The sequence below is a fragment of the Haliotis rubra genome, unplaced genomic scaffold (genome assembly GCF_003918875.1).
Source record: "Haliotis rubra isolate DU_JTF1 unplaced genomic scaffold, ASM391887v1 Scf351, whole genome shotgun sequence".
NCBI lineage: Eukaryota > Metazoa > Mollusca > Gastropoda > Lepetellida > Haliotidae > Haliotis > Haliotis rubra.
In genome coordinates, this window is record NW_025767026.1 from 1,074,595 (window position 1) to 1,091,152 (window position 16,558).

A 16,558-nucleotide genomic window follows, 5' to 3' on the forward strand; every position below is an offset into this window, starting at 1 on the left:
ACTGTATAGCCTAATACAAAGATACCTCAGCTCAAAAGGTGGAAAGTTCTACGCACTATTCGTTGATTTTGCAAAGGCTTTCGATTCTGTGCAGCAGGATAAACTATGGAGACTTCAACAATCGCACGGTCTTAGTAGTAAAATGAATAAAATGTTGAAGAGTATATACGAAAATGTTAAAGTGTGTGTAAGGAATCAGCATGAATTATCTGAACCTTTCATTAGTGAACTAGGTGTTAGACAAGGCTGTATTTTAAGCCCTTTCCTTTTTACGTTTTTCATTAATGAATTAGCAATACAAATATGTTACACATGTACGAATAGGATTCAACTACACCCAGATACAATACAAGTATTTCTGCTACTCTTTGCCGATGGTATTGTACTATTCTCTAGTACTGTAAGCGGTTTACAGAAACAAATAGATGAATTAGACAAATTTTCTGACCAATATAAATTGTGTGTAAACAGAGACAAAACCAAAATTATCGTCTTTAAGAAAGGTGGAAAGCTTTCTAAATTAGAAAAATGGTATTATAAAGGGCAACTACTCAAAACTACCAGTGTTTATAAGTATTTCGGTGTATATTTTTGTAATAGCCTTTCCTGGTCCAAACACACAAAACAAGCGTCAGCACAAGCCTTGAAAATCCTAATCGGTGTTTGTAAAAATATGAGATCGTTGGGTGAAATGTCCCTTAACACATTCTTTAAAATATTCGATATGAAGATAAGTCCAATACTTCTATATGACTCTGAAATATGGGGATTACAACAATATGACAGTATTGAAAGAGTTCATTTATATGCATGCAACAAGTTTCTTGGTGTAAAACCGAACACATGTAATAGGATGGTTTACGGAGAATTAGGTAGATTCCCCTTGTTTATATACTCTTCCATTAAAGCCATAAAGTATTGGGTAAGATTACTGCATATGCCATGCCATAGGTTTCCGAAAAAATGTTATGATATGATGAAATTGTATGACGAAAATGGGAAAAGAAATTGGGTGAGTGATATTAGGGGAGTTGTTGTACAAAACTGGTTATGGTTATGTGTGGTGTGATCACAATGTTCAGTTGCATACCAATTTTATCATATCATTTACACAAAGAATGAAAGATATCTATTTCCAGTCTTGGTCGGAATCACTACTTCTATCCACAAAATGTTTATACTATAATCAATGGAAATCGGACATACGTTTTGAGGACTATTTAGCAAAAATCGGCGTAAAGAAGTTCCGTATAGCTCTCTCTCGTTTTCGTTGCTCTTCCCATGAATTATTTATTGAAACTGGCAGGTATGCAGGTATACAAAGAGAAAACAGAATATGTCAGTTATGTAATATGAGTACTGTTGAGGATGAACTACATTTTCTTCTAATCTTTCCTGTTTATACGACTCTACGAACAAAATACCCAAAGCCATACTATTATAAGCATCCAAGTGTAAGAACATTAATTTCACTATTAACAGATACTACCACATCAATATTACAGAATCTGGCAATGAACATCTATTTCGCTATGAGATTAAGAAAAAGTATTGTTGCAGAAAAGAATTTATAAATGACTTCTATCTACTCATGTAAACTCTAAATGCACTACAGGCCTGTGGCCTTTTTAAGTACTGAAATAAAGATTGATTGATTGATTGATTGATTGATTGACCAATCACTGAATTTTCATCATATTAGGGAAGGTACAGGGCCCAGTCGTGTTTGGTGACCTTCACGTAATTTTCAAGGTCACAGCGACACTTTGAAAATTTCAGTATGTTAAGATTGTCAGCAAGATATCTCAAGAACAGTTCACTGTATTTTATTCATAGACTTCCAAGACTTCTCTTGAATCTTTTTTTTGAGAAGCAATTTCTCTATTATTATTTTTTTGCATATTTCATACACCATGACATTCATGTCAAGGTCAAAGTGAGTCTTGAAAATATTTGTGTGTTTGAACAGCTACAGAGCAAGATGTCAAGAAAGGTTGACTGGTCATGTTTTTATTGACATCTAATTTCATCTTAAACTACGACCTTCACTTTCATTACTCTTTAAGTCACCTTAAAGACAACTGCTTGTTTATACTATCATTGATAAGATGATATTTATCTATTTACAAAACATATTTTTCAAAATTTATCGAATCATTCTATATCTTTTAAAAAACAAGTATTAAACGAGAATTTACAGTGTAAAAAGATACTTCTTTTGTTTTGACACTGAAATAGTTATCCCTTGTGATGGAAAAACATATTGAGCAGGAAGCGAAAAGCAAAGGACTAAAGGAATCCCCGTGGAATATTCCCCTTCTGATTGGAATAGACTCCGAAGTGTGCACCTGTTCTTGAGAGTACATCTCAAGTTGAGTTAACCAGCAGCCCAGTAAAGAATTGAGTAAATCAAGTAGTCGCTCAGGGTGGTCTATACATAAATCCATTTATGAGGGACAGTCATATGCATTTTTTGTAGTCAATCAAACACACGGAAAGATTGCAGTGGTATGTTTCAGCCTCTTCCAAAATCATTTTTTGTTCAAGGACTTGATCCTTGCACCCCAACATCCCTTCCTCGACCCCATCTGCTCTCTATAAAGTATATCTTTGGAAGAGTAGTAAGATGACACGAGGTTTGTCAGACACCCTGTGAATATGTTATATTGTATATTCAAACATGTGAAGGAGTATTGTGCGACCTTTGCAGAACCACGGAGAACTGCTTCCAGAACCTTTCATTGACATACATGGGAGGCGGTTTATCATGTTCACCCTTTGTTTTCAGTTGCCTGTAGAAGTGGTTTTCGTTATTTTTAAAGAGTTTATTGTTGCTAACTATTTTGATAAAGAATATCCTCCAAGAAAGTGGGATGGCAACTTCAAGATCTCTACAATCAGTAGGTATCCACAAGAGCAGCATGCGCACATCCATTCTTGCTGGTTTGTGTCTCTCTGTATATGTGAATATCTGCTCAGATTGTCAAAGTAAAAACAAGGTAATTTTCAGGACCTTTCGGCACCCTTGAAGAGCAAGTTCCTCGTGGTGGGTGCTGGGTAACGCCAATGACTCTTCGCCCCCTTGTAGACCCGGGGTCGAATAGGTCCACAACATCCCATTGCTGGTTGTAAGAGGCGACCAATTTGGGCAACCCGTTTGCCGTGGGTTGCGTCCCTGTGTCGGCAGAGGAAGGGAGTCTGGTGGTTAAGGATAACGGTACATGCAATAGTGTTCAATAATCCAACACACCACTTCGACCCTAACTTTGCCTAGACGGGGTGGTAGAATAGGACCGATTCTACAAATCGGCTGGTCACGCCTTGCCCTGTGCATGGAATGTTTATACAAAATTTGGTATTACATAACACTTTTGACCATGTTCAAAAATGTTAACTGATATTCTGCCAAAACAAATTAGCCTTGCAGACCCATGCACAGAAGTCGGTGGCTCATGGGTCAATCTGGTGATGCTGACCTCCGATTTCTGTACGTCTCCAATTGATTGTCATGTACCGAACCATCCTGACCTTTAATCTGGTAGACAGCTACAGCATTTCATGTCAAATTCGCTGCAGTATAACACCCCCTTATCCCCGGACTTTGCAGCTTGGGGATCCGCTGCAGTATAAGATCGTCCCTGTTGACATTCTATGGGAGAAGGAATGCCGAACCACATTTCTTACGACATGGCTTCCCAATACCCCGGTTCAAAACGAAGACATATGGACTATGACAATTCCTCGTCTGACGAGAGTACGCCCATTCGACCCGATTACTGGCCATGTTTTTTGATCATCGAAGCTTGTGTCAAGCAACCTTTGAAATTGAACCCATTTGCAGTCTCCAAGGGTATAGCTGGTATAATGAGAGAGGTTGCCAATGTCACAAAGCTCCGGTCCTGTAGAATGGGCTCGGAGACAGCAATCCTTTGAATTTACTGAAATTACAAGAGTTTGTCAATGTAAAGGTTGCTGTCTCAGCGCACAAAACACTGGACACGTGTAGAGGCATTGTACGGGACAGAGCTTGGTGCCTGTCTGACATGACTGAGGAACAGATTGTCCAGGAACCTTCCCAGCAGTCTGTCACAGCTGTGAAGAGATTCACTATCAAGAAGGATACGTTCGCCCGATCGAAGATTCCCGAAACTATTAGAGACGGTTATTGCAGCATTGGTGTGGAGATGTATGTACCTAATCCACTCCGGTGCTACAACTGCCAAAAGTTGGATCCAAGTCCTGTCGTTCTTCTGCTGTTTGTTACCGCAGTGGTGACAAGCATGAGAGCAATGACTGTACTAAGGAAGTGAAGTGTCCAAACTGCGGTGGTAACCATATGGCTTCCTCCAAATCTTGTCCCGTGTGGCAACGCGAATCAGAGATCATAAAGATCAAGCACAAAGAAAATGTCTCTTTTCATGAAGCTAAGAAGAGGGTTGCAAGTTCAACCATCACCTACTCCTCTGCTGTCTCCCGTCCTTCTATCACTACTGCAACTATCTCTTGTCAGACCTATCTGACATGGGTCATGTCTTCTCAGCGAACTCAACTCAACTCAACTCAGCCCATCTCAGCCACTCCATCTCCAAAGCCAACAGTCAAAACTTCTTCTGAATCACAAACACCAGAACAAATGCCCAAACCAGAAACAGAAACTGCAAGCGAAAAAAGGGAAAGAAAGAAGCTTCAGAGACTAAAGCAGCTTGAGCAACTGCCAAACACAAAACCAAAGGCCACCTCTCCTTCAGAGGTCCCCGTCGAGGTCCATAACTCCTTTGGCCCTCTGGATATCGAGGTCACTCCATCTCCACCTGACACCAATAGGAGTTCATCAAACGCTTTCTCGCGTTCACGTGACATGTTACCAGTGGAAGCACCATGTATCCACAAAACATGATTCAATGGAATTGCAGAGGACTTAAGAATAATTATAACAAATTGCAGTTATTGATTCAAGACTCCAAACCATCCGCGTTTGTCTCCAAGAAACCTACCTAAAAAGGACATAAATTTGACATCCGTCAGTACAGTTCCTACCACTCCTTTTCTCCTCCCGGTGTAAAAGCTACAGGAGGCACTTCTATCCTGGTGAGGCAGGGCATCCTCCATAGCCCTGTTCCACTTAACACAAACCTACAACCTGTTGCTGTCCGCATGACTCTGAACACAGGGTTAACACTATGTTCACTCTATCTTCCGCCCTCCTCAACTGTCCACCTATCAGATATTCAGAACTTGTATGACCAACTCCCAAAGCCCTGCATTATCATGGGCGACCTGAAAGGCCATAACCCCCTATGGAGGAGTACTGATACAAATAATAAGGGAAAGGTCCTTGAAGAGTTTCTCTCCAATAATGATGTATGCATCTTCAACGATGGATCAAACACTTATCTCCATCCTGCCACTGGAACATACTCTGCACTTGATCTATCACTTACGGCTTCTAATCTCTTAAACGAGTTTGAATGGTCGGTCCACGATGACCATTTTGGAAGTGACCTCTTCTCAACTATTCTTACTCCTATCAATCTCGCGGATGAACCACCTTCAACAAGATGGAATTTAAGTAAGGCCGATTGGCCATTATTCCAAACTCTCTGCTCTGAAAAAACGTATACCGGACAACTTCAGGAATGTTCCTGATCCCATGGAACTATTTCCTGATATTTTAAGTACTATTGGAGACGAAACCATGCCTAAGTCCTCTGCAAACCCGCACATACGCAAACCATGGTTTGAAACAAACTGCAAACAAGCTAAGAAAAATAGGAAGAAGGCGGAAAAATACTTCCTACAACATCCTATTGTGCATAACCTAAATGCCATTAAAACGACAAATGCGAGGGCAAGACGTACATTTAAACAAACTAAACGCCGGTCATGGACGAAATATGTGTCCAAAATCAACTCCCGCACACCATGTCCAAGATGTGGGACATGATTCAAAAGATTAAGGGCAAAGGATCCAAATCTGGTGTTCGCCATCTCAAAGATGGTGACTCTCTTTTAACTAATAAATTTGAAATTGCAAATAAACTGGGCGAAACTTTGGCAAACCACTCCTCTTCCACAAATTATAACCCCAAGTTCCAGAAATACCAAACCCAACAAGAAAAGAAATCAGTCAATTTTAACTCTGATAATGGTGAGGATTACAATGAAACGTTTTCTCTCCATGGGGCAGGCTCACGACACTACAGCAGGAGATGATGATATTCATTATCAGCTCCTCAAACACCTCCCTGATTCAAGTTTGGAAACACTACTCAATATATTTGATGATATTTGGACAAACGGCAACCTTCCTCCTTCGTGGCACAATGCCATTATCATCCATATACCAAAGCCTGGTCGGGATCTTACTGATCAAATTACCGTCCTATATCATTAACTAGCTGTGTTTGTAAAACCATGGAGTGCATGGTCAAGTAATCGATTAATCTGGTACTTGGAGACCAATAACTTCCTTAGTGACCTCCATTGTGGTTTCCGAAAGAACCGAAGTACCATTGACCTTCTGGTGCGTCTGGAATCATTTATCAAAATTTCCATTGTCACAAACAACATACTGTATCTATTATATCTGTTTCGACTTAGAAAAAGCATATGATACAACGTGGAAACTGGTATTTTAAAAGATTTACATGAATTTGGATTGAGGGGTAGATTACCTCAGTTAATATCTCATTTTTTAAACAGACAATTTCAAGTACGGGTGGGTTTCACATTGTCTGATTATTTCCACCAAGATCAGGGCGTCCCTCAAGGCAGTATTCTATCTGTCACTATTTTTATCCCCCGCAACGCGTTTTGCGGGGGGTGGGGTGCTGTGTATTAGAATGGACTCCGTCCGTGCACATTTGTTTTTTCCGGAGCAGAACTCTAAAACCGTTCAATATTTCTTCACCAAACTTGGCACATACATGGATCTAGTGGTGTACTGGTGCCTTTTGGTAGTTTTGGAATTCTGAATTAAATATTGTTGGCGTTTCCATGGCAACAAGTTTGACTTAGCCTGAAATTGTGGTAGTGCTCTTTTCCGGAGCAGAACTCTAAAACTGTTCACTATTTCTTCACCATACTTGGCACATAGATAGATCTGGTGGTGTACTTGTGCCTTTTGGTAGTTTTGGAATTCTGAATAAAATATTTTTGGCGTTTCCATGGCAACAAGTTTGACTTGGACTGAAATTGGTGATAGTGATCCTTCCTGGAGCAGAACATTTAAACCCTTTCAAAACTCTCCTTCCACTTTTCTATGTACACACCTAAATATTTGACATAATCATAACTCGTAGACATAATCATGAAGAGTATTTTGCCATTGCGGGGGATATTGATGACTTTGTCTTCTTGTTAGTATCAAAATTAACAGCCTCACTAACGTCTTGAACAGTTGTGTTGATGGGTCCCTTTTCATGGATGATTTCAATATTTCATGCCGTAGTAAAAAAATGCACACAATAGAAAGGCCAATGAAAATGGCTTTAAGTCCAAAACAAAATGTATTCACGTTTGTCGTAAATACAAACCACACATGGATCCAGACCTATCTTTAGATGGAGCTCCCATCAAGGTAGTAGAAGAGGCCAAATTCCTGGGTTTCATATTCGACCGTCACTTGACATTCTTACCACACATAAAATATTTGAAAACAAAGTGCTTGAAGGCTCTGGACTTACTAAAAGTCGTTTCAAATACAGAGTGGGGAGGGGATCAGACCACCCTCCTTCACTTGTACAGATATTTGGTTCGCTCTAAACTATATTACGGCTCCATTGTTTATGGTGGAGCCTGCAAAAGCAATCTAGAAAAAATAGATTCTACCCACCACCAAGGCCTGAGGCTCTGCCTGGGAGCCTTTTTGGACCTCTCCGGTAGACCGTCTACATGCGGAAGCTAACAAGCCTTCACTTGAACAACGCAGCATTAAACTTTCACGGCAGTATATCACTAAATTACGTTCAAATGAGTCCAATCCAGCATGCAATTGTGCTTTTAACCCTCTCTATGAAAATCTGTTTCCTAATTTGCCAAGCCTAGTTCCATCACTCGGAATCAGAATTCAACCACACATATCTGCAGCTAAAATTGATCTCGATATCATAGCCAGGAACAATGATGGGAATGCAGCAGCCATGACAGTAAAGCTTTGCAGAAAAGGTCACGTGTATAACCTTCTTGGGGTTGTTCCTTGAAATAAGAGTAGCATGTGAGTTTATGTGACACATTCAGATATGTTAGCAGTTACCAAGAGCAGAATCTGATAATTTACTTTTAAGCTTTACAGGTTTTGATGACGTTGTGATATTTTAGTCTCTGGTGTTTGATACCGTGTAGTTTGTGATGAGCAGGTAACAAACACTGATGACGTTATAAGACAAAATACACTTGAATACTAACTTCTATATGCTTCTCAAGAACCTCACTGATGACGTTGTTTTATTTTAGTCTCTGGTGTTTTCTGTAGTTGAGTTGAGTTGAATTGGGTTTTGCGTCACATCGGCATTATTCCAGCCATATAGTGACGAGAACAAGTTTGCATTAATAACATTGTAAGTACATACTCGGAATGAGTTATATTTCAAAAACATATATTTATTACATTGTCGTTTAAAAGCAGGAAAAGTCATAGCACCAAATTTAAAGGCAGGCAATTTGTTAGTCACATTTCACAGTTACAATTTATGATGGTCACATTTCACAGTTACAATTTATGATACAGATCAACTTCCCTCAGGTAGTTCACTATCAGATGAGCGCTCACGCGGGAGAACAGATCTTTCAGGTTTGTTGCATCATAATGTGAGTCCCTTGCAGACGATAAGTCCACGCATTCAATCAGTGAGTGAGTGAGTTAATATTTGACGTCACATCGGCAATATTTCAGCCATATCGTGACGAGAACATTTGATATTGAAATTAAATATATATATGTTATAAAAAACCAGTCGACGAAGGACAGTAAAACAACTAGAACATCACAATTACAACTAAAACGAGTATGGAGAGTTAAAACTGAGAGCACTATTTGGACAATACAATATAAAAACAAGCTATAGATCGCCAACACCAGAAGGTAGATCACCAAACTAGGTTCCATGGGGACTTACGCATTCAATCAGAATATGCTTGATGGTGAAAACCTCATCGCAAGAGACATGGGCGGGTCCATCCCTATCCGTTTTCAGCAGATAGTCATGAGTAAACCGACTGGCCAATACGACATCGTCGTAAAATTACCTCATCACGTCTTGACTGACAACCCAAGTAGGTATAACCAATTGTTGGTTTCAATTCATACAGTTTATTTCTTCCTACTTGAGTGGACCATCGTTATTGCATGAGGTCCCGAGTATAGCTTTTGATAGTGGGTTTGAAATCACTGTACGGGATCAGCAGTGGAGATAAGGGCTTGTCAAGAGCTGCTTTTGCTGCAGCATCGGCTGTTGTGTTACCTGCTATGCCGACGTGACCCGGCAACCAGCAGAGTACGATGTCACATTGGCCAGTAGAGAGGTCGTTGTAAAGTTCTAAAATGTCCAGAATGATTGGGTGACTTGAAGTAACATTTTGAAGTTTAATATAGGTCAAAGCTGTAGGGAGTGAAGGATACTTTATGACGAGCAGGTAACAGGCATTGATGACGTGCTATGTAAGTCTCAGTTGGTTTCTACAAGGGATGAATGATACCCTGTAGACATTGATGATCTGGTGTTATTTAAAGGATATATATCTTGAAGTTCTTGAAAGACATTAGAAATTGGACCGTTGTACTGATTGATCTCACTTGCTGCCTTATCTCCATGCTGATGGCGAATACAGTTCTAGGAATCTAAGAAGGCATTTAGATCTTGTATAAAACACATCTTAATCTATGACAAATGATCGAACATTATACATTTACACGCACACACAGTAACACACACAACACACAAAGCTACTAAATGGTTATATTCTTATCTTAAAGTATCAAACAATTGTGATCCTTCAAACACTGAGTATGTAAATCTAAATCTCAGCTTCGTCCAATCAGTCAGCTAAGAAGAGAAACGTACGCCCTTTTTCTTTGTTACAGTGCATTCATCTCCATGACTTTGTTGTATAGTAGATGCGGCACAGTGTTGTTTTGTGTGGAAGTGTCCTAGTTTATCAAACTATGTCTTCAGACTTCCAAGCATAAAGACCGATTTAACGAGTAGAAAGAGATATCAGTATAGGAAAATATCTTGTATTTCAAAGGATCCATACAAAATAAAGGAAAACGAAAGGAAAGGGATAGAAGACAAATGTTATGGATAACAACTTCTTGATCATCCACCTGAAGAAGGACCAAGAACTATCCCAGAAACGTTGTGAAATATATGTCAAGAAGTTGTTATCAATAACATTTGTCTTGTATTACCACACCAACTTCAAAATGCCTTTGAAAAATTTCGAAAGGAAAGTGATTACGAAAATGAAAAATAAAAATTGAAGAAATATGCCGAGGCAACCAAGTTTAAAAAAACAAAACAACAACGACAGGAAAGCCTTGTTGATGACAACTGCAAGTTGAACTCTTTCACAATATTAACATGCTACGAAATATTGTTAAAGTAGTTTCGAGGATCACATGTTTACACCGGATCTAGTATCTCCGGAAAATATTTCATTTATAAAAAAATATATACATGGTTAATTGTCATAAAGAACAAACATTGCATATACCTGTATAAAAGTTAAATCAGCATATCGGAAATACATAGTGATCTGTTAGAAATTGATGATTAATATATCTTTTGATAGAGATGAGACTCAACTATCTACAGGCTGTAGTTTTGCTGGAAGTGGCGTTAAACGATCAAACAAAACACATCAGCTGGCGTCGTTTAAACAGCAGTGAAACTATATAATGAAGATAGTTTCACGTTCAGAAATGATAAAGTGCAATTTAATCCATCAGATTTGAAAAACGATCAAACGACGTGCTGTATTACTCAGTGTCCATACGACACCATCAAAGTAAATCAGAAATGCCATTTCACTTATTCAGATAAAAGTAATAATTATCATTATTACTAGTTTATTACAGTATCATGTGTTACATGGTACAAAACATTCAATACAGATATGCAATACAAACACCCGGCCTCAGTGGGCCGATATGACACCTAAATGTTGCAAATGAAAAATTCCGTAAAATAAATGCACAGTGATACTACATACTTTTAAATGTTACACACACCATGTGCTATATTCACATTTAAGTTCACATCCATACAGCGGCATGCGTACAGTAACTCACACATACATACACACACATACATAGATGCATACGTACATACAAACACACATACATGCATACAGACATGCATACATACATACACATATTTATAAGTTGTGTGAATATATGACCTGACGTTGAGTATTTTTTCCTAAAAAACTACTTGCGATTCAGGAATAACATCTTTCATATTTGCTTTGATAGTCGATTATTTAGAAGAGTATTAAAAACTTTGCCAAGAGTACTCATGAGAGAAATACCTCTGTAAGTTTTCTGGGTTTGTACAATCCCCCTTTTTATGTATAGGGATGATAACTGACATTGCCCAACTGCGTGGAAATATACCAGTCTCAAACGACTTATTAACCTTTTTCATGCCAATGTTCCCATATGTGAATATGTAATAAAATGCTTTGTAACTTTTATGTGATGATAAATTAATACTTTTTTAACCATATTGATCTTAGATAATTGCCAATGTTTTAACATTTCTAAATCATATTTTGAATTTTGTTTTAAAGAATTAACGAGGAACCAAAAATGCCCCCAAAACGTGTTTTCAACCGGAAACGGTCTATAAATAAATGACAACTACAATCGCATTATTTTAAAACTTTTTTCACATCTCCTTATAAACAAATGATGAAAGTATATAAAGGCAAAATAAATTTTATCATTGTAGCAGGAATTAAGGTCAAAATTTTTATTTGAACTTCAATAATGGCAAGGTCATCATTAAAATCAAATTATTTACATAATGTGCATTAATAGATATGAAAAACAAGGAATGATCTGTTGAATTCTTTATTTCAAATAATATAATATTAATTGTATAATTATTATTCTATAGCGCCTAACTTCCATCCATACAGTTTGCTCAGTGGCGCTTTGTACAGGAGATATAAGAAAAAGTCATTCAGAATAGCTAGTCAAAGGCTTGTTTGAAGAGGTGTATCTAAAAGAGTCTTAAAATGAGGTTTGTCACAATCCTTATAGGAAGAGGTAGATCGTTCCACAGTAGGTGATCGTGAGCTGAGGCAGAGAAGGCTCGATCACCTGTTGATGATTTCATGATTGGGACTGATTGGCGAAGATGATCGACAGAACGGAGAGTACGGGTTGGTTGGTATGTGCTGACAAGGCTTTTGACACGATGATTCATCATAGACACAGTTGTGGGCTAGAAGTTTCTTGTACTGAATCCTGAAATTCATAGACAACCAGTGGAGGGCCTCCAGGATAGGTGTTATGTGCTCTGTTCGCGGCGTGCGCGTTACAACCCTTGCTGCTGCTTTATGGATTCGCTGTAACTTTGGGATCAGAGATGAAGTAATATTGAAGAAAGGGCAGTTACAATAATACAGCCATGATATGATGAGAGTCTGCATAAGAGTTGAGTTGAGTTGAGTTGAGTTGGGCTTTACGTCACATCGGCATTATTCCAGCCATATAGTGACGAGAACAAGTCTGCATTAATATACATTGTAAGTACAAAGTGGTTTCGTTTCAAAGACACACATTCATTACATTGTCATTTTGGAACAGAGAATGTCATAGCACTAAGTTGAAAAGCAGGTAAATTCGTTAGTGACATTACACAGTTACAATTTATGATACAGATCAACTTCCCTCAGGTAGTTCAGTATCAGATGAGCGCTCACGCTGGAGAACAGATCTTTCAGATTGGTTGCGTGATAATGCGAGTCCCTTGCAGATGTAAAGTCCACATAAGAAGTTCTGGCGGACAAATTAGATCAAGCAAGAAAATGCCTTTCCTGTAACACCGAGTCTTTCCTCCAAGCGAGAAAGCAGTATCGTATGGTCTATGGTGTCGAAGCCTGATGATAAATCGAGAAGGACCAGCAGGGTGGTCCATTGCCCTGATGACGTCGTTATGGACGCGAACAAGCGCAGTCTCTGTGCCATGCTTCGATTTATAAGCACTCTGGAAGGCTTCAAGCAGGTCGTTATTGAGTAGGTGTCCTTCAAGCCTTCGTGAAACACTTTTCTCCAAACATTCTTAAATGAAAGATTGATTAGATACTGGCCGGTAGTTGTTTTACGTCATGCAGATATACATTGGCCTTTTTAATGAGAGGAGTGACGACTGCCTGTTTGAAAACTTTGGGAACCGTGGCATCCCCCCAATGAGCTGTTGACCACATTGGATAATGGACTGATGAGAGAATCTAAGCTTGCTTTAAACAGCCATGTTTGTATGGCATCCAGGCTAGAAGAAACTGCTTCAGCTTTGAATATGACATATCTTATTTCTCCTGGATAGGTTAAGGACAAAGTTCAGACAAATATGTATCACTGAAACTCTTTGAAAACCTGATTCTGCAGAGTATCTCTAATGTCAAGTTCTTGACATATATGCCATATCTTGGCGTGTAAAAAAATATCTGCAGATCTGTTAATAAATTGTCGGTATGTTCCTGAAGAGTGCAATTTGTATCCCACTTCAAGAGGCTGTTCAACAGGGAATATATTTCCTTGAAATTATTGCAGTTGCGTTCTATCGAGGTATATACAAATGCTCATTTGGCTGCTGCAAAACCTTTATTGAGATTATTCCTGGTTTTGTAGAACTGGCGATAAATTTATAATTTTGAACAACGCCATTGTTTTCAAGCTACACGGCAGATGGCATCGTTATACAAGCAACAGTGAGGACGTATGGCAACAGAACTAGACTTCAGAGGAGCATGCTTATCCAATATTCGTGGTAAGCAAGTTGTAAACACATCAATCTAATCATCAACTCCACAAGAATCAGAGAGTGACGGAAGCAGCTCAGAAGATCCATTGTCATTAGAAGATTGCCTAATTTCTATATTTCGAGTCTTCATGTAGCTAATTTCTTTTCTCACTTGCTTAGGTTTAGAGTTTGATAGAGCACTGAATTAGAGAATGATCAGATATCTGTTTGCCAGTGACATTAACGACATCTTCTAGTGTATAAGACCTGATCGATGAGTTGGACCAGACACGTGCTGTAGGAGATTGAAAGACTCACACAATCGACATGGATTCTGAAATCCCCCATCACAACCAGACGACCTCGACAAGGCTGGGCTAAGATTCAGAAACACGACATGATTTTGGTCGCTGAAATTGTGCGAAGAAAACCCATTCCAGCTGCGTTAGTGGAGGTAGCAATCAATACCAATCTACTGCAAGTTACATAGCACCTCATCATTGTAATTTATGTGATTGTCTAACAAACATTTCATTACCTAGCTCTTCCCGGAACATTTCTGCATCATCGATTTATGTGTTAAAGAAAGTTTTGTTCACTAAATGTCTATTCTTGAATTTTCTTATTTGTTTCCAAAACGCCGTTAGTAAACCACTTGCACTGCATAGGCTTTCTACATTTCGTATACGCAAGTCTGATTTATATCTTCTACAAAGGGTTTTGTATCTACTTCTTTCCTTACATAAGAAGCATTATCAACAAATGTTTCCACCAGACATATATACTTGCCAAAAGAAGGTAGGAATACACAACAATGTCATTTAGAAAGTGGTCAAATGTAACATATCTTATATTTGGGATTACACTTTCTCACTAAAGAACAGATTCTTGTACTTTGTGTTGGGTTGAGTCCCATCACCCACGGACTCAGAGAAAGTGTAATCCCAAATATAACATATGTTACATTTGACCACTTTCTAAATGGCATTGTGTATTCCTAGCTTTCGGTCTAGGGGGCCGCGCCAATTTACTCTTATCAGAGGGATACACAAAGTGGTACCCACAAAGTCCATGGTCTAGACTACCAGTTGTCCGACTTTCATTTTTGTGGAAGCCGCGATGGCTGAGTGGGTTAGGCGGCTGACTTTGTGTGCTGGCGACTAGGTGCCTGACTGAGGGTGGGACTCAAACCAACAAAAAGTACTTTATTGAGAAAATGTAATCCCAAATATAACACATGATACTGAATAAGTTTTCAACGAACAAAACCCATTCAGTCGAGTGAAAATGTATACATTCTGTGATCAACTCATGCATAAATATTCAAGAACTACACACTGAATTTGTTCAACAACAGAAACTCGAAATTTAGTAACTGAATTTTCAATTTAGAAATTAATTAATCAAAATAAAAGCGACATATAGTATGACCAGAAATTATTGAGAATTTTAGGAATATGTTTAATTGGATTTGTAGTATAAACAACCTTGATCAGCTATCAAGTGCTTGGTTTCATTCAAGAGAGACAACTCCGTTAATCCTTTTTCATTAGTTTGTGAAGAGTTATCCCCTTCTGTTTACTTGCCAGCAGACGACATTTTCAGTGATCCTCAGTGTGGATAATTTAGAGAAGAGGAAGTTGATTTTAGAGTATTATAACAAGGACATCAGATCAGCTAAAAGGATTTCAAGTAGAACAGGCATCCCTTTGTCCACTGTTTATCGTGTTTTGAAAAATATTGCATATGGATATGGCATTGAGCACCAGGGAGGCGCAGGTAGGCCCAGAAAATTGACTGTCGGTGACAGGAGGTGGCTTGGTATTCTTGTTTGTAAAAACAAACGAAGGAGTTTAGAAAACGTAAGGCTGGATATGATTGATAGAGGAACTGTGGCTGTCTGTAAGGAGACAATTAGAACTGAGCTGCATGCAATGGGTTAGCAGAAAAGTCGAGGAATTCCATCACCGATCATGAAACCTGAACAAAAGGAACGAAGGTTGAACTGGTGCTTACAGCATAGAAATTTTAACTGGGACAATGAGATTTTCTCAGATGAAAGTTATGTGTGGCTGTTTCCTAATACATTGAAATTCTGGACCAAACAAACTGAAAAACCTTTGTATCAGCGCCCAAAGTACAGTCCGAAATTTAACGTGTGGGGTGGCATATCTGTGTTAATGGCAACGCCCCTCTGTGTATTTGAAAGGAATATGAACACAGATATTCTCGAGGGACATTAAAATTATACTTCCATCTGCTCACATGTTCTATGGAATGTTTTGGATTTTCCAGCAGGACAACGACCCAAAACATCGCTGAAAGCATTCACAGGCATTCACAGGCCTTGTTTCGGACCCAAAATATGACATTATTAGATTGGCCAAGCTATAGCCCTGACCTAAATTCAATAGAAAATGTTTGGGGACTTATGAAGGAATGCGTCATTAAGAAAAATCAGACAAATATTGCTGAAATGAAAGAAGAGGTGGTCCGATATTGGGACAGCATGGACCACGACTTTCTAACTTCTTTGATCAGTAGTATGCCCCGCCGCATTGAAGCCTGCATTGCTGCCCATGGTGACT